The sequence below is a fragment of the Crocodylus porosus genome, unplaced genomic scaffold (genome assembly GCF_001723895.1).
Source record: "Crocodylus porosus isolate Cpor-Errol unplaced genomic scaffold, CroPor_comp1, whole genome shotgun sequence".
NCBI lineage: Eukaryota > Metazoa > Chordata > Crocodylia > Crocodylidae > Crocodylus > Crocodylus porosus.
In genome coordinates, this window is record NW_017728910.1 from 5,688,015 (window position 1) to 5,695,427 (window position 7,413).

The window sequence follows — 7,413 nt, forward strand, 5'->3', positions numbered from 1 at the left end:
GTAGCCTCTCCTCATAGGGCCTGCCCTGCTGTCCCCTGATCATACGAGTGGCCCTCCTCTGGACCCTCTCCATGTTGTCCACATCCCTCTTGATATGTATATATAACAAAATATATGCATATAGTATGCGTATATATAACAAAATATATGCTTTACAAAATATATGCATATGCATATATAACATTTCAGCCTGTAGTGTGGTTTTCTGACTGAGGCTTATGGTGGAAGGGGATGGTGGGGGAAAGCTTGCAGTACTGATAGGTACCTACATTGCCCTCCCCCACTTCCATACACAAGGTCTGCAAAATAAAAAAGCACTACGTTTATTTGCTTTTTGAACTCTCCCTTGTTCCCAGCAAGTTATTACAGATTAAAGATAAGGAACATTGAAAAGCAAATTCTGTTAGGTACCCTGGATTTTATTGTAAAGCACTTGAGGTAACAGGGTTATGAAAAGTGCTACAGAAGGGCTTTATACCACTATTAGTCTCTAGAATTAGTTTCACGCTACCCTGAAAAATGTAAGCGTGAACATGAATGAATTCATTCCTCTTTGTTTATTGCTACTTCGATACCTAGATCGAGCTGGCCTGCCTAGCTAAGCTTCATAAGTTGCATTTTGTGGTTTCAGATTGTCAGTGAGGTCACTCACTGATGACTCAGATACACTGGCCTGAAGGTATTTATGTGATCACTGCAGTCGGCAGAAAAGCTGCCCTTCAGAACAAGGCAAATATATCCCTGCTCTTGATGGCTTCAGGCTCTGCAATGGGGGATGACCTGACAGCTGCTTGTCCTCAGGGAGAAATAAAGGAAAATGGTGAAACACATGCTATTTCCATGAATTTCCACTCATCTGCTTTAGAAAATTCAGCTGAGACATTGACAATAAAGGTTATACTTCTAGTGTCACAATGGAAAGGGAAGGAACTTTAACATGTATAATACTTAGTCTTGGCATACAAAGCAGACTGCACTTCACATGGCATGTAATGTGCAAAAGTGCTGTAACTTAGAAAGATGCCGCCACTAAAAACTATCAATGGATATTTGTCTGAATGCAGATTTACAGCATCTGCTTTACATGTGGTTTATATTTAGATGGCAATCCAGATATCACTTTGCATGAAGTTCTGGCTTTTTGAGCTGTCCAAATCAATTGTCTTTAATCAAATATCAAATTTTCAGATGTTTACAGATGCACTCAGAAGTGGAGATTATTTTAGAAATCATTCAAAAGAATACCATCCAAAAAGAAATATGAACCAAATCCTAATGAAAATTCTTTCTTTTCACTAACAGACAAAGAAAAACCACACATATGCACAGTAAAATAGAAAGTTCCTTCTGACTGAATTTACTGCAGAAAAAACTATTTGACGATCTTGTACAGGAAATAAGAGTTATGCTGCGTCTTTTTTTAATTTAAGCATTACACACAAATCAAATGTATTTATTAAATCAATGTATAGTCATTTTTACAAGGAAGTGTAATTTAAAAACAGACATAAAAGATTTCCAAAGTAATGATACACATCTCTTTGGACAAATGTTATTTCAGGGATTTATGATAATTCCTTTTCTCAAAGAAAAATGAAACTAATTGAAACAAACTTTGTACTTTATATTAATGCCATTTGAATACAGTATGCACTGCCAGTTATAAAGTGACATTGAAAGCTGATGCTGTTCCCAACAACACCCTGGTTTCTCAGTTTTATGTACTTTTTAATTTCCTCTGTGGAAAATCTGGTCTTCATAAAAGGGCTGCTAAAGAAAATGTGGAAAAAGTTGATTCATTCCATATTTACATTCTTGCTAGTACCTGGAAATGAACCAATTACCAATCTGAGCCAAAAAAGAAGTTAGAAAAGTCATTTAGAAAACTCATCTTCCTACAGGCACTGTTTCAGAAGTGCCCTGGGAAAGTTCTGCTTTGATAGCAAACACCCTTCATCCTAATAAGATTTTGTATTTTCAACCCCTCAGCTAGTATATCTTACTCATTGTTATTTTAAAAAAAACCCTTTCAATTTCCTTCAGCTAAACAGAAGAATATGGGTAGATCAGAACCTACAACCCTATATATCAGGAAAGGTCAGATCCCAATCTGAGCAGGTCTCCTCTTCAGGACAGACTGAACCACAAACCCAGTTAAGAACGCCTCTGAACTTTGACATATTTGGAGCCAGCATGTTAGTGAAATCCTGGCCAATGACGCTCATGGCAAAACACCAATTGACTTCACTGGGACCAGTGATCTAGCACTGAAAATGTTGCCTAATATAGACAGAGAAGCCTAGTGCCAAGTTCCCATTTTGATAAACACTCATCTGTTAATAACATTTGCAATTTCAGATTAGCAATATTTGCAAAACCACTGATGCTACATACTTCAGTGAAAGCCTACATGTACCGTTTGTCATTTGCAGTGCTACAGGGCTTTCACTCAAAAATGACACTCCTCCAGAGATCTAGATTGCACTTTTGAAACAGCCACCCAGATACCACATGAAGAATTGCTGCAGTACAAAACAAAAATTCCCACAAATCACACACCATTAGTTATGACATACCACCCTTCCCTGGAACTTATACAGAAAATCCTCAAACAATTGCAGCCCATACTAGAAGAAGACACAACTCTTAAAGAGATCTTCCCAGAATCACCCGATCTAGCCTTTATACAAGCACCGAACCTCACCAATCTCATCAGCAGAAGCAAACTTCCTGTGGCCCAAAGCACACCGAATGGATCTAGACCATGCTGGGACAAAAGATGTAAAACCTGTCGACACATCTCCACCACCCCCACAATAACTACACCACACAACAGAGCCATCACCATTTCTGGATGTTATACCTGCACCTCTGGAAATGTAGTATATCTCATCCAATGCACCAAATGCCCTGATGGAAAATATGAAGGAGAAACCAAACAACATCTGCATAACAGAATGAACGCACACCGAAAATATATCAAAGACAAAATCACCCAGTTACCTGTGGGTGTACACTTTTCACAAGACAACCACTCATTCTCCAGTCTTTCGGTCTAGTTCTCAAAGGAAATTTACAAAACACCTTTTGTAGACAAGCCTGCAAACTTTACTTCATAAATCTATTGGATACAAAAAATCATGGTCAACATACAGACATTGGATTTCTGGCACTTTCTAACCTACCTGCCATCCAATAACCCCAGGTAACCTGCCTGCATTTCACCACCTACATTCTATCACCCGCTTTTCCCCCACCACCTACCTGTTTCACACCTATTGCCTCCCTTCTCCTCTGATCATCACTGCCACACATTTACATTTCCACAGACCTGCATGTTGCATATTGGCTTCTATTCCATACAGGAGAACACAGACTCTCCCTATACCTGAGGAAAGGTGTTTGTGCCTGAAAGCTTGCAAAGAACAATTTTTCCCACTATTTAGTTGATCTAGTAAAAGATATCACATCTATCCAGAGAACCTTGTCTAACACCGATACATTGACATTCTGTATTTTTTAGTCATTAAGAGCTAAGAGAATACCAAAAACAGGAGTGATGTATTGGATTCAGCCTCTGTTTGGATGACAGACTTTATATACTTGTAATTTAATCCCAGTTTCTTCTTGGGATCATAGGCAATGTATAAAAGGGGAATGGGGGGGTGGCACATGCACCCCCTGAGATTGGCCACCGCCGGCTTCTGTGGATGGTCACCACTTGCCACCCCCCCTTGCTGCCGCTGGCATCTGTGGGTGGTCGCTGCTGCCACCACCACCAGGGTCTGCGGGCAGTCCCCACTTGCTACTTACCACCTCCCCTCCTCCCCCACCACCGCCACCAGCATCTGTGGGCAGTCCCCACTCGCCACTGCCACCTACAAATGGTGCCCCCCCAGTTTCATGCTTGGGATGGATCTATGCCACTGCACACATGCCAAGATTTACCTTTCTGCCTTACCCTAATAATCTATGCAGTTCCATCAAAATTTTCAACTTGAAACATGCAGCGTGCCCAGTATCACAGACTGTATAATTCTGTATGCCTCTTGTCAATGTTGCTCTTTAGACTTGTACTGAAGGTTGAAAAGTTCCTTCAACTCTACATCAGGTGTAAAGCCCACCAAACTCTCCTAAAATAGCCATTACTTTCCAAAGAGTCTCATAATCAGGAAACTATAAAGAATTTAGTTACCTACAGATTTATTTAGTCCTTTTCCATTTCTGTCTGTGCTAACCAAAGATTCAACAATACTCTTACTATTGAAACATTATTAATATCTTTGTTGCACATCTTGGGATTTTATGTATCATGTTGTTATATGTATTATAGATACAGGTTTGAGGTAATCCATTTGACCATACTGGAACTTCTTTCATAGTTTCATAGTTTCATAGTTTGTAGGGTCGGAAGGGACCTGAGTAGATCATCTAGTCCGACCCCCTGCCATGGCAGGAAAGAATACTGGGGTCAAATGACCCCAGCAAGATGTTCATCTTGCATTAAACTCTTCTAAATTAATATTTTAATAATTTTATTTTGACTTGCAAATTAGAAAGTAAGCGTGTTCCACAGACTCCTTTTTTAATAGAGCAAGTATAAGGGACCTGAATTTTCAGGACAGACTTTAACATTCACATTTTCAGAAGTGATTTGGCGTGATGGTTTTATCATTTCCAGTTTGAAACTGGAAGGTGGATTGCCAAAAAGCAGGGCAGTTTCCATAGTCTTTGGTCACTACTGAAAAGTTCAACCTAAATTAGGTGTGGTTTCCTACTGTCTTCCCCCATCAGTATTCACATTGCCACATACTTTCAGCTTTACATAAACAGCCTATTCCAGTCAATCGGGCCAGACTCTTGGGGCTAGCTGTTTGCTTCCAAATTCACTTGAGAGGCCTACAGGGGCTTACACCTTCTGTACAGTTTTCAAGCTATAAGATAAGAGTCCAGCATCAGAGGGGCAACCTTGAGGCCTCTCTAAGTTGAACCACCTGATAATAGCCAACAGGTCATTTTATCAGCCAGGAAACCACAAGAGTTCAAGGTGTACCCTCTTGCCTTAGTCATTTAGCCTAAGAATGGGAGGATGGTATCAGGACTGTTACACTGATCCTATACCACATAAGAATTCCCAGATGGTAGGGAGATCATAAATTGATCAGTCACACCAGTTTTAAGCCTTTTTATGCTGCTCAGGTAGAACAAAAAAAAGTCCTAACAGACTGGTGAATGTGGCCCTCCATCCTTTCATGTCCCATCATTTCTTTCATTTGTTAACACTAGCACGTGGTTATAAAACCTTTATAATTCAAGTTTTACCTACTAGAAAAAATATTAGAAATGTAATAACTACTGAAGATTTTTAAGCAGTCAATTTAATATGCAACTATGAGTTCTATTCCCTGGGTTTCCCTTCTAGGTACTTATGGCCTTTAAGTTCTCTGAAATATAACAGAAATGATAAAAGTACAATATTGCCTTGACTTTACTCTTGTGTAAATTTAAAAATTCCTTTCAGCAGTAAGTACACACATATGAATTCATTCTGATTTGCTAGAGAAGGGGGTACTTCTCTAGAGGTTCTTATGAAACAAATAATAGTAAAAGGCTCTGTGTCACATAATTACTGTATTTGGAGGAACACCTCCCAAGAAATACTTGGAAATAATTGCAGAAATGCATACCATACACTGCTTATTGTGTCCCTGTGCTGTGTTTAGAGCAATAAAGCATAAACATTTCTATTGCTTTGCTTATAAATTTAAAAAAATGAAATTTCACTCCACTGTGGGTACTTTATACATTTGGTTTATTGTACAAAGTGTATACAAATACAGTTCTAAATTCAATATTTGTATTGTAGATGAATTCCTTATTACAACAATATGGGAAATGTGCTAAGGAGAAAGGAAATGCTATTCAACAACTACACAAGACAAACTTATTTTGTTCCATGAATTATACAGTTCTGTGTTTATGCAGTTAAGTTAATCCTAAAAAAATATTCTGTGTAAAGGTATTGAAATATTATATAGTGCATTGAGACAGCATCTGTACATTTCCTTCTCTTCAGTAGTGCTGCTTTGGCCTTTAATAGGAAAGAAGATGTTTTTTCATAGAACTGGGTTTAATAAAAATTCGATTTGGCATCTGCGCTATACAGTCCCACACAAGGCCCAAAAGGTTGCTTGTTCTGGGGCTCGTGTGGGTTTCAACAGCATTGAAACTGGACAGATTTTTTATTAAATTCTGGTACAGGAAGAAGAGTAGAAAGTTGAATTTCCAGCACTAATATGATTTTTATTCATTTTCCCGTCTGTTAGTTTTTGCACTTATATAGTGAGTTTCATTTCTAAAAGCAGTTTGATGGACACCATGCATTTCCACTGCTGCTCATTATCTGAGAAAGTCCAGTCTTTCCCATCCCTTCTGTCCTATATAAAAAAGGATAAACCTTGTCCCATTTCTTACTCCAGAAACTTGTATAAAAAGTCTAGAAAGAGGGAAATAAATATGGAAAAATAGCACTGCTCAGAAGCAATCTTTTTGTATTTCCCTTAATAGTTTTATAGGTCTCTTAATTTCTGGCCATTTTACCAGATAGGAAGTTGAAGTTAAAAGCTTAATTTGTTGAGACTACAGTATCTAGCAGCCTTTGTGTTTGCTACTATTAGTTACAGTAACACCTGGAAACCAAGTGAAATGGGCCCCATTGTGATAGGCACATACAAACACCTAGTGAGAGACTGTCCCTGTCCTGAAAAAACTTAGATTCTCAATAGCTGGTGGAGAAAAAGCAATGGAAGAAATTAATTATATCCCCCATTTAATGGATAAATGGGAAAAAAAGGGTTAAATGACTTGCTTAAACTCCCAGAGGAAGACAAAGGAGTGTTGAACCTAGAACCTCTCAATTCCCATCCTTTGCCTCACCCACATGACCAGTCCATCTCTTGCCTGTCAGAATGGGGAAGGACAAAAGAAATGAGCCAGCTTAAAAAGATTCAGAAGTTTCAGCTGCTACACAAACTCACTGTGTTAATTGCCCAATGTGAATACATTGGTCCTATGTGCCATCCAGTGTGTGGGCTTCCTGGCTGTTTTCACATTTGATTAGTGTTGGCACTGGATTTATGATCCAGATACCTTGTTCCAAACCCACAGGCCAACCATGACCTCTCTATTCAATAATAGGCAAATTTTATTGATACCCAGTGATAGCAGATAAGAATAATGCAAACAATTATATATCTTATGGAGTTAGGCTCCGGAGTGGCAATTATATATCTCCAGAGTTAGGCTCTGGAGCAGTGAGAGACGCGCGGGTGAAGCCCGCTGCGCCCCCGCTCCCCCGAAGGTAAGCAGGCTTCTGGTGGGAAGGGGTTAACTCCTCGCTACCTGGGAGGAGGC

The 7,413-nt window shown here is 39.2% G+C and overlaps 1 long non-coding RNA gene across 1 annotated transcript in view; it reads left to right on the forward strand.

Moving 5' to 3' along the window:
* Positions 1-1,698, forward strand: part of LOC109308380 — a 102,802-nt gene extending 101,104 nt beyond the window's left edge. The window contains exon 4 of the long non-coding RNA XR_002100596.1: positions 1,303-1,698. This is a non-coding gene — a long non-coding RNA (uncharacterized LOC109308380). The remainder of the gene's footprint in view (positions 1-1,302) is intronic.
* The last annotated feature ends 5,715 nt before the right edge of the window (positions 1,699-7,413 follow it).